The 15,748-nt window shown below is 45.5% G+C and overlaps 1 protein-coding gene and 1 non-coding gene across 28 annotated transcripts in view; one reads left to right on the forward strand and one right to left on the reverse strand.

Moving 5' to 3' along the window:
• The first annotated feature begins 2,048 nt into the window (after positions 1-2,048).
• FOXP2 (forkhead box P2) overlaps positions 2,049-15,748 on the forward strand; it is a 651,851-nt gene continuing 638,151 nt past the window's right edge. For 22 of the 27 annotated variants that reach the window (XR_016230716.1, XR_016230714.1, XR_016230715.1 and 19 more), the window contains exon 1: positions 2,049-2,250. The gene's annotated coding sequence lies outside the window, so the exon portion shown is untranslated. Of the gene's footprint in view, positions 2,251-2,924; positions 3,054-15,748 lie in introns of those variants that run through there. The other 5 variants (XM_089327974.1, XM_089327976.1, XM_089327948.1 and 2 more) reach the window with 2 other exon arrangements.
• Positions 12,471-12,594, reverse strand: LOC127491921 (small nucleolar RNA SNORA40). The gene has a single exon (XR_007920847.1). It is a non-coding gene; the product is annotated as a small nucleolar RNA SNORA40 (small nucleolar RNA).

Genomic DNA, 15,748 nt, shown 5'->3' on the forward strand with positions numbered 1-15,748 from the left:
AATTTTTAAAAAGAGTGACAGCACCCTGCAGACGCGGAGGGCTCAAGGACCGCCTGGAGCGGAAAAGCTCACAGAAAAACGCTGCGAGTCAGAGCCCAGCGCCCGGTGTCCCCGTCTTTTTCTGGCAGCACCGTGGTCTGAAACCTGACGGTGTGTTTACAGGAGTAGGTGCCAGGGCCGCTTCCTCCTGGGGAGAACCGCGGGCTCGGAAGGGAGGCGACGGTGCCAAGTGTGTGTGTGTGTGTCTGCGTGTGTGTGTGTGTGTGTGAGGGAGGGAGCTGCGCTTGCCCTTTGCAAAGAAAGGGCGCGTGCTCTGTGAGGCGAGTAGACTCAGGCAGAAGTTTGCACCGCTCGCCGGCTCCCCAGTCACCACCACCCCCTCTTCCGCCGGCGGAGAGGCTACACAGTTTAGCCGCTCCTTCTCCAGGGAGGAGGGCTGGGAAGAAGCCGGGGGGCCAGACTCTCTGTTCGGCACGGCCTCGTGGCCGCAGCTCTCAGCAGGAAAAGTTTCAGCGCCTTTGGGAACGCTATGCTGGGCTATTGACTGGCGGGCAGAGCCGCGAGCTCCGGCGGCGGCGGCGGCGGCGGCGGCGCGCGGCAAACGCAGCCGCCTGAGGGTCGCCCGGCCCGCGGGCGGGGAGGGGCCGCGAGGAGGCCGCGCGGAGGCCCCACGCGGGCCCACACCTGGGGTGGGCAGAGAGCTGCCCCTACGCGTCGGCCTTCGGTTCGCGCGTCCCCTCCAGGGCCCGCCTAGCCCTCCCCCGCCCCCCCGCCCCGGTATCCCAACGGATCGCACCCTGCGTTGAAGCGCAAGGCCCCCCAGTGCCCAGGAGGTTGGGCCCGCGAATTCCCCACGCGGGCGCCTCGGCTTTGAAGTGAGCGCAGAGCGGGCTCTGGCAGTTCCCTCCTTGCCTTTTCATTCCGGTTACTTGTGCTCCCCTCAGCTACTGATAGGGCCCCACACGACAGCGGACCCGCCGAGTCCCGGCTGGGAGGCTTTTTCCTGCCAAGCCCCGCCCCGGGGACCTGGGCTGCGCGACCGTGAGGAAGCCCAGGCACTCCTGGGCCCGAGGGAGCCCGGAGCCACGAAAACAATGAGTGAGAAAGACGCTCGGCCTCTCGCCACCCCAGGCCGCAGAGGCGCACGCCGTGCAAACGGCAGGCCAATCAGCGCCTGAACGCACGGTCGGTCTCCCTTTCCGACCACCCTGTCCAGTAACTCCCCGCCACCAAGGGCTCTGGCTCCCTTCGAGGCTCCTTGCGCTTTCACGTGGAATCCCCAGTTTCATTTGCCAGCAGCTCCGTCTGCTGAGAGGACGTACTTTGAGGATTGCCAAGAAGCAGCAGACACAACTCGGCCGTGCCAGTACAGCATACGGTTTTGTTCTCGCCTCCCTCCCCACCCCCTCCCCTGACTCGCCGTCTGGGGCGAGCGAGAGGAGGCGGAGCGGGAGGTGGGGAGCGGGGTGGGGGTGGGGGCGCAGAACAAACAAGTTCCCGAGCTGAGTTGTTTACATAGCAGGTGGACCTGACGTCAGCCAGGAGGCTCCGTGGCGAATCCCAACAAAACTCTGCCCCGCGTTTCCGCCTCCCTGAAAGAAGTTGCGGGGGTGGGGGGTGGCGACCGGGGGCACACGGGCGTGAGGGGTTGGGGCGGTGGGGGACACCGGCATCCCGACCGGCTGATTCCCAACCACTTCGGGGCTCCACCGCTACCACGACAATAACAGCGCCAAGGAAGACAAAACAAACAAGTGGCCCAGCGGCCCTTCAGGGGCCCTCCGAGAGGCCCCTTCCCCCAGCCCGCCCCTCGGAGCGGAGGCGGCTCCGCGCGCCGCGTGTGTGTACAGTTTGCATTGCCAACAACACGCGCGCGCGCGGCCGAGTGCGCGCGACCGGCAGCGCACACTCACACAGACACACATACACACAGACACACACACACACACAGATCCGGGTGGGGGGAGCCGCAGCGCGAGACAGCGCGAGCCTCCGAGAAAGCGCGAGACACGCCGGCGCGTGCAGCTCCGCGCCCGCCGCTGCGCCCCGGCTCCGGCCCCGCGCCGCCCGCGAGCGCCCGCCCCGGTCATTTATGCGGCGGCCGCGTCCGCCGGCTGAGGCGCCCCCCCGCCCCGCCCCTACTCGCGGCAGCGGCTGCCGGGACTCGCGCGTGGGTGTGTTGTTTGGGGGCTTCTGCTTGGCGCCGCGGGTGCCACCTCCTGGGACGCTGCCCACGGCGTCCCGGTCGCGGTAAGTTTCTTGGCCCTGACTCCGGCGCGGTGCACCTCCGCACTCCAGCCCGTCCCAGCCACCTCCACGCCGGGCCGGGCTGGGACTTGACTCTTCCTCGCGCTCCTCCCGCGGCGGCGGCGGCAAAGTTTGGCCCCGGCGGCAGCGCGGCGCGCGCGGCGGGGCGAGCGTGACATGTGTCAAATTCCGGCCCGGCGTCGGGGCCGCGCTCCGGACCTTACACCACCACTTGTTGTTCTTTTTTCCCTGTCGCTTTGTGCTGGGGGGCAGGGGGCGTCGAGAGGGGACAGAGTTACTGCTGGCTCTCGGAGGATTTTTAGTTTTGGATATGCAAAGTGTTGCCTAGTCCGGGGAGACCGCGGCTGGAGCGAAATGTGTGTCGAAACACCAGATGTGTGTGTTGTTTACTCTTCTTTTGTTGTTGTTTGTTGCCTTTCCCTCTTCCTCTCTTCTCCCCTCCCCCGGGAGGAGCAACACCAGTAAAAACATCTGGCGGCTGGAAGCACACACTTTATTGAGGCAAGGCTGACCTTTATTCACTCCGGTGGGCAAGTGCGCGCCTCCCAGCTCGGAAGGGAGCCACTTGCGCGTTCGTTTCACAAGCCCTTCCCTGGGAAGCAGAAAGGCACTCCGGGGACACTCCGGTTTCCCCAGCTGAGAAACTCCGGCCCCTGGCGACGCTTCGGGAGAGCAGTGTGTCCCCTCGGCCGCCCGGATCGCGCGCCTTCTCCCGTCCACGCCTTAGCACGACCCGCCTCCCCAAGGGCTCTGTCCCGGCCTCACTTCGACTTCGCTGTAAAAAGGTCTCCTCGCTCAGGGTGGTTTTAGGGTTCAGAGGGCGATCTCTTCAGGGAGGGCACTATGGGAGGGGACGCAGACACCTTTGGGGGAGAGGGAGAGGTTCTCCTCCTTGGGTTTGGACCTGTGCGTCCGTGGTGGCCCTGGCGAGCTAGAGCCAGCGAGCGAAGCTAGTTTCCCGAAGCCCCTCCGCGCTCGCCTTAGGGCGCTTGAGGCCGCGCCGGCCCGGGCGGGACCCAGCGGGGTGGCTGCGCGCCTCCTCCACCCCGGAGGCCCGACGCGCCCCGACGTTCCCTACTTCGTGTAGACCCGCACTTGACGGCGGGAGTTCGGGCCTCTCTAGAGCAGGGAGGAAAAGTTGCCCTGCCGCCCTCAGGCTCTGAGACCTCGTAGGTAAGTCTCTCAGGGTACCTGGAGCGCCGGGCGAGGCTTTGATTAGCAGGAGCGTGAGGGGATGGACGTGTGCAGGGCTGCGGTGTTTGGAAGCGGAACCAGTGCGCGTTTTCTTAGGGATGGCTCCACAGAGGCCAAACTGGCTGCCGCTTGGGAAGCTGCTCCGAATCCAGGGTCCCTGAGGAGCCAGACCCGTCTGTGTATTTGTTTATTCAGCTTCTTCACCAACAGATTTAAAGCACTTAATGGACAGCTGCTATCTGTAACGCCGCCACCACCTCTCTCCAACACACACGCACACACACACACACACACACACAGACACACGTTTTCTTTCACCACAGATTGAAATCCAGTCAGTTTCTTGATATTAGTGGAAGATTACTCCTCAGGAACTCTTGCTCCCAGGTGGACAGGCGTTAGGGACGCGAGGTGCATAAGTGGCCCCGGTGTGTTCCCCAGAGGGGCTGGAGGAAGAAAGGGCGCCGCAGACCTGTGGGAATGTGTAAGGTGTGTACCCATGTAGTCATCAGGGATTCGGAAGTGCTTAATGAGTCGCCTCCCAACATGCCCAGAGTCTCCTTGGAAGAATAGTTAAGTAGTAGCAGGTAAGCCCAAGGGAGAAAGTGACGCCCTGGTGTCAAGTAGCTGAAGTGGACCTTTTCCAAGTGGAAGAACAATTGGAGAGATTGACTTCTAGAAAACAAAAGTTTGCCTGGAAGGCACATCTTTGCATGCTGTCCTGACTCAAATAGTTTGGTTAGGCAGCAGTGGAGACAGGAGGGGTGTGTTTTAATAGCAAGTCTGTGCTCGAGGTCAAAACTAAAGCAAAGATGAGCTTTCAGATATTTCCGTCTTCAAGTTTGCGTTGTGGCATACCTCGGGAAATGTTTTATGTTGTCAAGGGGCCTGTTTATCTTTCCTGTCACTGTGAGTTATGGATAAGTATATTCTCAGTGTACTGGAATTTTTAAATGTAGTGTTTGTTTAATGCTGTTAAACACAATTTACCATTTTGATTTATTTGTATCTACATTAATAGAGGGGGTATGAAGTTATATACACTGTGATCATTAGTGTCATACAAAAAAAATCACATTGGCCTTAGAGCTTTTTAAAGTCCTTTTGCCTTTTGTCTGCCTTTCTTCCTTCTGTCCTTCCTCTTGTTTTTATGGCTTAACTAGGTCCCTGTTCAGTAGTCATCCAGTTAAATACTTCCTTAAGGAACCTATTATTTCATTGTTATCCAAAAGTAGGTGAAAGAAATGTTTCATCATGATTAAGAAACTAACTTTTAAAGAGAAAACTAGAAACCTATAGGTAAGTGGGAGAGAGGACACTAAATTTTAAAAGGTTATATGAAAGTTTAAGTTAAAAAAGTGATCAATGTAGATATGAATATAATGTTTTAAATGCAGTTTATTAAAACGGTATCAATATACTTTGTATGTTAGAATAAATAGAGCAATTAATGGAAATATATGTACACAGCTATTAAGAGTAGTTTATAATTGTTTTCTGCAATTGTCCAACTTAAATTTTGGAGCTTCTTCTCATAAGTCACACTCTGGAGTGTAAAGAGGCCTTTGATTCCATCATGATATGAATAGATTGAGTGAATGATTGTGCCTGAGTGAACTGTCATTGAAGTTTTTATTTCTTTGCACCAATGATAGTGCAGTGGTTTTGCTTAAAAATAAAGTAACTTTTGTAGATTTCTGGAAACCTGCAGTAGGGAGGAAATAGTCTCCTGTGGACCATCATAAAAGTAGGAAATTTTTTTTTTATTTTAGGTGTAGGTATGCTATAATGAGAACTTCTGTAAGCAGGGTTTTTCAAAATTATAAAACTACTCTCTGCCCAGCTTTTAGAGTAATACTTGATGAAAATCATATTTCAATATGTGAACCTAACTTACATGGTTTGATTGAGAATCTTAGGATGTGTAACAGAGCCAGACAAATTTCATTTCAAGATGTGAAGGATGCAGAAGTTAACTAAATAAAAAGGATATTATTTGTGATATTTTAAAAATATAATATATCTGGCTCTGCCTCATTATTCTTGTGCATTGCTTTGTTAACAGTCTCACGTCAATTCAGCTATTAGTTATACCACTGATAGCAACCATAAGGATGGACATAGTCACTTATTTTCTGCCTCTCTTGAGTTAAATTAGAAGGAAGCCCTTGACTAGTAGGAAGAGAATGGGGTTGACGACATAGACCACTAAGAAGTTACTGTGATTGTTGGTGGGCAAGATTGCTAATCCTTGTTGAATCTAGAAACAGATCCCAACTTCTGATTACTGACTTTGTGTACACTCAAACTTTTTTCCTTAACTTTATGATAAATAGTAGTGTACTCATCAGTAAATGAATAAATTAAAAATGTTTTCACCAGTGCCTAAATTCATGCTGTCCATTGATAAAAGAAAACCCATTTCTTGGATTAGGCCCAAATGAGATCCTGATATTTGTTAAGATTTTTAAAAGCAACCTACTTGCATGGCCCTGAATTCATAGAGTCTTAATAAACTTGAGCAAATCTCATCCAGAAAATTGCTGTTTATATTCTAAGGACTTCTAGAAAGGTGATCCAGAGACTAGAAACTTTACAAAGCACATTCCCGTGCTCATGGTCCACAGATAATCTGATGCCTAATTTAGATTCTAGACACTGTAGGTTAGTGCAGTGATCCTGTTACTTCTTCAGATGAAATAAAGAGTTTCATAAGTTCAACTGTATATTTCTTAATATTTGACTAAAATCATGTCACTTCTATAGTCTTTATCAAGTAAAGTAATTTAAGTTCCATGTGCCATTTTCTCTCCATGATGCTTCTAGGTCATTTTCATTGGTTTCTTTTTGAAGCTGTCCCAAAATTTTATCTTCTTCATTTGTTTCTTATAACTGTGGGTCCCATAATTGTTTTTATTTTTTTCTTACATCTTAACTAAGCACATATAAGAGAGTTGTCTAAAAATACCAGTTTCTTTACCCCTCCTTGGTTTAGAGGAAACTCATTACTGTTAAATTGGGTTAAATACCTACGTTTTGGGATATTCCTTCATATTGAATGTTCTTTCCTTGTAGATGTTCTTGCTTGTTAAAATAAATGAGTGTTTTCACCTGCTTATTTACTTCTGTCTTATTATCTCTGAAAATTTTTAATGTATTTTCTCTGCCCAGCATATTTACCCATCTCCTTCCCCAAGTTATCCAGATTAGACCAGTAAACAAAGAAGTGATTAGCTTTGATGTTATGTAAGGAAACATTATGACTAAGAGATTAGTGTTAGAATGCTGAGATGCTGGAGAGAGGTCTTTAAAGATTTAGGTTATTGTGTTGCCATGCTATTAACCTTAAAGGGAGAGTAAACTTATGTGTAAGTGATGATGTATTTTCCTTACTAATAATCGTTAAAGCTATTCTTTCTTAAAATAGTTGCTGTAGTAATTTGATGTTTCCTCACATGTGGTATTTTTAAATACTGGCCTAATTATTTTAGGAGTATAATCTCAATTTTATAATTGGATTGATTCAAAGTTTGTGATTATACAGTTACTTGTCTGGCAGTCAACAGCCTGTATCTGCATTCTAAATGAGGTTATGTGACATCACCCCTATTTTGTCTTTAAAACAATGTTATAACTTAATTATTCATAGCTTAGGATTGACTTTTACTTTTTCATTTTGTAGTTGTGAACTTTGTTCATTCTTCCTCAGTTGATATTTGTTCATTTTTATGGCTTGCCATATTCAATATGAATTCTGAAACTGTATTTATCTAAATCTATTTAAAATTTTCATGAGATAAATTTTGTCTGAAAATTATCTGTGGAGGCACCGGGTGTAATCTTTTGATTTCTTTGATATTTAAAATATGCATTCCATACTCAATTGCTGCTTGAATTCAACTTTCCGATTAGTTGTACTCTTGTCTCTTCCTTCTGTCTTCCAAGGATATCTAGAACATACCTTCCCTTTATAATGGCAAATATGTTATAAAGAAAAGACATCTCCGTTCTTTGCTGCAGTATCAAATTATTTTCATTAACAAGAGTGACTATAATTTAAATGTTGAAAAAGTACATTGCTGTGAAGCAAGTGAATTCCTAGGGGTTTAAAAGCTCTCAATATTTTTTGTTTATTAACGTTCCTCAATTTCTTTCCATTTCTGTCTTGGAAGAATTAGAATATATTTTGTAGATGATAATGTGGATTTAAAATTTGTTTAAGTTTTTAAAGATTCTTCTCATAAAAGTCTAAAAGATTATGCGATTAGGCTATCATACATTTATTAACAAAAGTTAAGTAATTAACATTGAGTTCTTCCAAGAAAGTATGCCACTAGAAGGAGCTTGAAGTTTTTCTGATATTCATTTTTTCTTTCTTCTGAACTTTTATGTTTATTTAATAGTATTTTACATGAAAGTTTTTTGTTTTGGTATCCCTTTAAATTTCTATCATTTCGGTTCACACGTAGAGCTACAGCCATTGTTTGGGAACTTTTTCTCTACCTTTGGAGAAAACAAACTTTCTTAAACTGTATTTTAGGGGGTAGGAAAGAACCGATGGAAGACCTACTTTGGAGGAAGCATTTATAAATTTTTTCACTGGCAGATTGTGAGGAGAAACTTATAGTACACTAATCCAGATATCTTAACATCTCAGCATATGTAGTCTGTCATAAAATCATCTCATTAAAAAAAAAGATCCCCAACATCTTTAAGAACTGTTCCTCACTATTACTTCACCCAAATTTATGTTCCAGGATTTCGTTGTTCTATATCTGTATGCCTGTAGCTAACTCTTTACTTCAGCTTTGTCTTGGATTTTTTTTCCCTTATGGACTCTACCTTTAGTTAAATGGGAACAAAAATCTGCTTTATTCTGTTCATCTCATTTGTACTAGCACTGCTATCAGTCTGTTCCATTCCACCATCATCTCCTACTTGAACTATGGCAATAGATGCTTGTTTTAATTCCCCATCCTGTCTCTATAGGTACCACAGTTTATTCTCCACACAACAGAGTGATCTTACAAAAATTAAATTCTGATTATGTCTTTTTATATAAATCTTCCAACAGCTTCTTATGTTCCTCTGCATAAAAGACAAAAATTCTCTATATTACCTTATTATTTTTCTTCTTATTCAGTCCACTGTGGACACATTGGCCTCCTTGATATTCCTTGAAACAGGTTAAGTTGATTCCCAGCTCAGAGCTTTTCTCTATGTTTTGTCAAGTGTCTTTGTGAACTTCAGGTTCCTGCTCACGTGTGTTCTTATTAGGGAAACCTTTTCTGATCGTCTTGTATTAAATAACAGATCCTCATTTATCGTACCCCATTACCTTCATTGTATTTTATTTTTCTTCATAGTACTGTCATCAACTGGCATATTAAAAAGTTACTTGTTTATCATCTGTTCCCTTAAGGAGAATGTGCATTCAAATGGAGCCAGGGATTTTGTTTTGTTCACTGCTCTCAGTGTTTAGAATAGTGCCTGACACTTGTTGGAAGTGCCATAAATAATGTGAAATGAAGGGCTCATTGGAAATTCTGTCCGTAGCATTGCGTAACTTGTTTTTTTTGTGTAATTGAAATGATTTAAAATTATTTTTTATTTTTATTTTATTTGAGAGGCATAGAGAGAAGGGAGAGAGAGAGAGATTTATATCTGCTGTTTCACTCTCCAAATGACTGTAAACGCTATGGCTGGGCCAGGCTGATGCCAGGAACCAGGAACTGTGTCCTGATCTTTTACATGGGTGTCAGGGTTCAAAGCACTTGAGCCAACTTCTGTTATCTCCCAGGATGCTTTAGAAGGAAGCTGAATCTGAAGTGGAGTAGCCAGGACTTGAACTGAACTCCAGTGTGGGATGTGAGATCACAAGCAACAACTTAACCACTGTGCCATAACACCTATACCCTCAATATATTCTTTAAACAGAGTAGACTGAATATTTATGATTTGATGATAAGTCTGTCTTTTCAAATTTAAAGTCCTACTCTTTAGCTTGTTCAAGTTGCTGTTGCATACTAAGGCATGATTAAAGAATGCAACCCTCCATATAACAACCTGAAAATATACTGATATTTTTATAACCATAATGCCCTCTAGAGCTCCCTCACATGCAGTGTGTTCATACTTAAAATTACACTAACTGGCTCAGAAATTTTTTTGCAAGTATCTAAAAAATTACCAAAGGAGTCCATAATCTTTTCTATTGATACTGAAGAAGGAGGAGATCTCTTTGTATTTATTTATTTGTGAAGTGCACACACACACACACACAAACACACACGAGGGAGAGAGAGAAGGAGATAGTGAGAGAAATCTCCCATCCTCTGATTCATTCCCAAATGCCCACGACGGCCAGGACTGGGCCTCGTTGAAGCCAGGAGTCCAGAAACCAACCTAAGTTTCCCATGTGGGTGGAAGGGACTCAGCTTCCTGGGCCATCACTGGCCACCTCCCAGTAAGAGCATGAGCTGGAAGCTGGAATGGGAGCAGAGCCAGGACTCCAGTATGCAATGTGGGCATCATAAGGATCATCTTAACCACTGGGCCAGGCTCCCACCCTGGAGATCTTCACCTTCTTCTTCTCATTTTTCTCCTTCCCTCTCTGCTTTTCCAGGAGGCAAATAATTTTTTAAAGTTGTCTCTTTTTTTATTTATTTACTTGAAAGGCAAAGTTTTCAGAGAAAGAGGGAGAGACAGAAAAAGGTTGATCTTTAATCTGCTGGTTCACTCCCCAGATGCCCACAACCTTGAGAGCTGGGAGCTGCTTCTGGATCTCCCACATGGGTGGCAGGGGCCCAAGTACTTGAGCGATCTTCCACTGCTTTCCCAGGCAGGGAGCTAGATTGGAAGTGGAGCAGCCAGGCCTTGAACCTTGTGGGATGCCAGCATTGCAGGCAGCAGCTTTACCTGCTACTCTACAGCGCCGGCCCTAACATTGTCTTGTTTTAAATTAAATTAAATTAAGATGTTATTTGTTTGAAAGGCAGACACACACACACACACACACACACACAGACACACGGGTAGGGGAGATTTTCCATCTGCTGTTTCGCTTCCCAAATGCTTACAACAACTAGGCCTAGGCCAGGATGAAACTGGGAACCTGGAACTCCATTCAGATCTCCCTTTGGGTAGCAGAAACTGCAGTAATTGAGCCACCAAGTGCTGCCTTCCAGGGTGTACACTAGCAGTAAGCTGGATCAGAAGCAGTGTGCTTACTCAAACCCAGGCACTCGGATAAGGGATGTAGGTATCCCAAGCAGCAGATTTACTGCCATGCCTACTGATGAATTCTGATATTTTATTATACCCTCTGTGATATGTGACCCTTGGGAAATTGAAGGAAGATAAAGTGGAGTTTTACATGTAATTATCTGTCTCTCCCCATTTTTGAAAACTCATTTAACGCACACCTTCTCTCTTCTTGCCCTGCTCCTTGGATGTTCTGCCCTCCATGTTGTCATCTGGGTATTCCATGCCCAATACCTTATCCTTCCCTTGTTGCTAATAGGAAATTTTATGAAAATACTTTTCCAATAATAGTAATTCATATTGGGGTGAGAATGAACACGGATCATTTTGAAAAATGTTGAATTATTATGCCAAAGAGTAAAATAGCCACCTTGCTTTACTTCTTCCATGCTAACTGCTAGGAGACCTACTTTCTAGTACTATGTGTGTCTATATCTACTGAGGGATTGTGAGTCATTTCCTCCAGAGTTAAGAAGAAACTGGATTAGCTTTTAGATCACTTTCTTTTTTTATTTTTATTTATCTTTTTGACAGGCAGAGTGGACAGTGAGAGAGAGAGACAGAGAGAAAGGTCTTCCTTTTCCGTTGGTTCACCCCCAATGGCCGCTGCGGCCAGCGCACTGCAGCCGGCGCACGGCGCTGATCTGAAGCCAGGAGCCAGGTGCTTCTCCTGGTCTCCCATGCAGGTGCGGGGCCTAAGCACCTGGGCCATCCTCCACTGCCTTCCCGGGCCTCAGCAGGGAGCTGGACAGGAAGAGGAGTGACCAGGACAGAATCTGGTGTAGCTGGCGCCGCAGGTGGAGGATTAGCCTATTGAGCCGCAGCGCCGGCCAAAGATCACTTTCAACTTGAACATTTTATGAAATGCAAGCACTCAAGTTTGAGGGGACAATAGGTGCACTTCTTAGGTACATAAAATAATAAAGTTGCGAAAAGAGACTTCCCAAAATGAAAACAATTAAACAAAATCAACATAATAATGTTGCTAGTGAAGCTCTGGGGGCGCAATTAAAATTTAAGAGTTTTTCTTTCCGGTTGTCTTATCTCACTAGGTCCTTTTAGATCACCATATGCAAACATAGACACATACTTCCCAGTCACAAGTGGAGCCTCCCATTATTTAACCAGAATGCAGAATCAAGGGAGGAGAAGGTCCAGTGCGTGTGGAGCTGATCACATTAGGATAAAGCAACATAAATAACCACCTGGCATTCTCTTCCCTGAAGCTTATGCCATTATCATTCCATAAATATTAATTTATTCAAAGTTTTGCCTTAGCCCTGTGCTCATTCATATATTTAACTGTTAGTGGCACCAATCCAGTAATGAAGTATGGGGTTGGGTAAGTTGTTTGATAAATTTTGTCTTTTTTTTTTTTTTTTTTTTTTTTTGACAGGCAGAGTGGACAGTGAGAGAGAGAGACAGAGAGAAAGGTCTTCTTTTGCCATTGATTCACCCTCCAATGGCAGCCGTGGCTGGCGCGCTGCAGCCGGCGCACCACACTGATCCGATGGCAGGAGCCAGGTGCTTCTCCTGGTCTCCCATGGGGTGCAGGGCCCAAGGACTTGGGCCATCCTCCACTGCACTCCTGGGCCACAGCAGAGAGCTGGCCTGAAAGAGGGGCAACCGGGACAGAATCCAGCGCCCCAACTGGGACTAGAACCCGGTGTATCGGCGCCGCAAGGCGGGGGATTAGCCTGGTGAGCTGCGGCGCCAGCCAAATTTTGTCTTTTTTGTTTTTTCATCCTATTCCTGCTTGTATCTATCAAAACTCATACTGATCAATGAGTTCTGTGTTGCAAAAGAGGATCTTTTGCATCTGTATTTCAGTCTTTGTCCACAAGTTAAACAAACACATACACAAGTACAGTAAATCAAGCTCTTAATGGACTTCACACCCACAGTGCATGTTACATTTACAACCCATATAAAACATTGGCCACCAAGTGGTCCAGCCTATACTTTATGCTACACTGAAAATAAACAAAACTGCAACTGTAGGAGTACCACCTATTTGCTATAGCTTGGCTTCATGGGAGTTTTATATAGTATACCACATAAGAACTTTTGTTGGAAATCTCTTGAGATGTCTTCCTCCTTTCCTTGGGGACTGCTGAAAGATTGCAGAGCCTCATCTAAGCTATTTCTTCACTGCTTTGTGATCTCAGCCTCTGATCAGATGATGCATACAATCCTTCCAAGTGTACGTGGTCCTTGCAGCATTGTAGTCTTCTGCAGTGTGGTCTTTTCTCATACTCTCACTGCCTTCCTTGTCATAATCAGCTCACTGTTTTAGATTTAACACAACCAAGAACACAGCGACAAAGACTTCTGCTTCTAAGAAAGTAGAGGTTAACTTGTGGTAGCTTTGGGCAAGAATGTAAGCTTGAAAATACTCATATTTCAGTATGGAGAATGTATTCCTGTCATTAAAAAGAAAATTCATTTGAGTGACATATTGTTCCAGATGAAATCATTTTTTTTTTTTTTTGACAGGCAGAGTTAGACAGTGAGAGAAAGAGACAGAGAGAAAGGTCTTCTTTCCATTGGTTCACCCCCCAAATGGCCGCTACCGCCAGTGCTGCGCCGATCCGAAGCCAGGTGCTTCCTCCTGGTCTCCCATGTGGGTGCAGGGCCCAAGCACTTGGGCCATCCTCCACTGCCTTCCCGGGCCACAGCAGAGAGCTGGACTGGAAGAGGAGCAACCGGGACAGAATCCGGCGCCCCGACTGGGACTAGGACCCTGGGTGCCCGCGCCGCAGGCGGATTAGCCTAGTGAGCCGTGGCACTGGCCAGATAAAATCATTTTTAAAATCCTAGTTTCTTGATAAGTTTAAGAAAGTATGCTTTTAAGTTGCCTTTTTATCACTTCAGCTTTGGTTCTTTGCAATTTTTCAGTAACAAAAATCTATCCTTAACCTTATATGTCTATTGCTCAAACTGTTCTTAATCAGAAAAAAAGCAATGCACTTAGTAATTTTTAATTGGTATTAGATTTTACATACGTATTCTCTTTGATGCCCTCTTAACTGTGTCCTGAAAGCATCTCATTCTCATAGCTCTGAAACAGTGCTGAATTTTGGGAGAAAATATTACTATTATTTTTTATTTAAAATCCCTCATCTGCTGCTTCACTCCCCAAATGCCCACAACTGTTCGGTCTGGGCCAGCCTGAAGCCAGGTGCCAGAAACTGGATTCGCATCTTTTATGTGGATGGCAGGAGCCCAGTTACGGAGCTGTGACCTGATACCTCCCTGGGCATGCACTGGCGGGAAGCTGGATTGAGGAGTAGAACAGGATGTGGGTATCCGAGGAAGCATCTTTTAACCACCAGACCAAATGCCTACCTCAGTGCCAAGTTCTAAAAGATGAGTAAACACATGTTTATTCATACTATATTAAAAATAATTATCGTGCTGTTGCCGCGGCTCACTAGGCTAATCCTCCGCTTGCGGCGCCGGCACACTGGGTTCTAGTCCCAGTCGGGGTGCGGGATTCCGTCCCGGTTGCCCCTCTTCTAGGCGAGCTCTCTGTTATGGCCCTGGAGTGCAGTGGAGGATGGCCCAAGTCCTTGGGCCCTGCACCCCATGGGAGACCATGAGAAGCTCCTGCTCCTGCCTTCGGATCAGCGCGTTGCGCCGGCTGCAGCATGCAGGCCGCGGCGGCCATTGGAGGGTGAACCAATGGAAAAGGAAGACCTTTCTCTCTGTCTCTCTCTCTCACTGTCCACTCTGCCTGTCAAAAAAAAAAGGAAAAAGAAAAATAATTATTGTAAGTTTTGTTTTTAATTTTGAGCAATGAGTGTTCTATTTAAGCATAAATTTTAAGTTAAAACATAAAATAGAAAATATGCTAACAAAATGTAGACTATAGAAATAATACAAATTTTAATGTTTATTTTCTTATTACTAGAGTAACATTTTTATGGGAGTATATTTCAAAATAAGACATGAATGAATTTAATTTGAGATGTTAACTACTCATCAGTGAGAATATATTTGATTAATTTACAAAAAGCAAGTTGGTTATACATTTTTAATTTCTCTTTTATAAGATTTATTTATCTGTTTGAAAGGCGGCATGACAGAGAGAAATATCTTCCTTCTGCTGGCTCACTCCCCAAATGGCTGTGATGGCCAGTGCTGGGCCAAGCCTAAGCCAGGAGCCCAGAGCTCCCTCTGGCTCTCCCACTGCTGTCTGAGGCACAGTAGCAGGAAGAGCCCCTGGGGCCAGAACCCAGGCTCTAAGACTGGATGCCAATTTTGCAGTGTTAACCTGCTGTGCCACAACCCAAACCCTGTGATGTTTTCTTTGAATTCATGTACTGGTCACTGTATCATAGAAATGATCCCAATAATTTTCTCTCAAAATGTTTACCTTTGATGTGATTTTTTTGTGACACAAACTGTATCTTAGTTGGTTAGCTTTTCAAAGTTATTTTAAACTCTTGTTTTTCCCATTTTAAAAATTAAAGGTGAGCTACATCCTGTAACATCCACCCTTTAGTGTACAGTTGTTTATATTTTGAACAAATATACACTTGTTCATCACCACCACAATTATATGATAAGTTCTACCCCCCAGCCCCCTCCCCATTTCTCCCTGTGCCTTTTAGTCAATCTGTTTGGTCATCCTCCAGTCCCTGGTAAACTAGTGTTCTGTATTCTTTCTATACGTTTGTGCCTTTTTATGTCTGTTGAAAAAATAGACTCATGTAATGAGTCTTAGCATAATGCATTTGAAATTCATTGATATGGTTGGATTATTATTTTTGCCTTTGTGTGTTTGCTGCTTCTTGTCAAAATTTCTTAGGAGTTTAGAATTCTCTTCTCAGTTTCATTCAAATACATTTTTATATAGCCTGATATTTTATTTTGGTTTATAAATAGTTGCTTGGTTTATAAACAAAATAAAGAGACTTTACTGGTTCATACTTTCTAAGAATTAATCTTGGGTCTTTACCATCGTGCAACTCCCTGCTCCCACCTCTACCCTTGTCCTTTCTCACTGTCACATTTGCTT

The sequence above is a fragment of the Oryctolagus cuniculus genome, chromosome 3 (assembly GCF_051225735.1).
Source record: "Oryctolagus cuniculus isolate XC-2025 breed Fujian yellow rabbit chromosome 3, ASM5122573v1, whole genome shotgun sequence".
NCBI lineage: Eukaryota > Metazoa > Chordata > Mammalia > Lagomorpha > Leporidae > Oryctolagus > Oryctolagus cuniculus.